Below are 561 nucleotides of genomic sequence, written 5' to 3'. Positions count from 1 at the left end.
GCTCTATTTTTGCTTGGTTTCCTTTATTTGTGACTTGTTTTTCTTTTGCAGCTTTCAGTATTGTCTCTTTGTTTTGTATGTTTAGTGTTTTTACTATGATGTGCTGTGAAGAGTTTCTTTTCTGGACCTGTCTGTTTGGTGTTCTATATGCTTCTTATATTTGTATGGGCATTTCTTTCTTTAATTTTGGGAAATTTTTTTTCCACGATTCTGTTGAAGGTCTGGTCCATGCCAGTATCTTGGGATTCTTCTCCTTGTATGCCTATGAGGATTCGTAAGTTTGGTCTTTTTATGGTGTCACACAGTTCCTGCATACTCCATTCTTGTGATTTCTTAAATTTTAATTATATCTTTCCTTGAGTGGTCTAGTTCATCCACTTTGTCTTCCAGTCTTGATACTCTGTTTTCCATTTCATTCATCCTATTGGTGAGGCTTTCTCCTGTCATTTCTAATTGGCTTACTGAGTGTTTCACTTCCTTCTTCATTTCAGCCTGGGTATTCTTCAATATTTCTAACTCTTTTCTGAATTTATTCAGAAGTTTATCCCTATCTTCCTTCAG

Source organism: Nannospalax galili, unplaced genomic scaffold (assembly GCF_000622305.1).
Source record: "Nannospalax galili isolate Female #2095 unplaced genomic scaffold, S.galili_v1.0 scaffold1062, whole genome shotgun sequence".
NCBI classification, from domain to species: Eukaryota; Metazoa; Chordata; class Mammalia; order Rodentia; family Spalacidae; genus Nannospalax; species Nannospalax galili.
The sequence above is the reverse complement of the archived record's forward strand: the minus strand, read 5'-3'. Positions refer to the sequence as shown.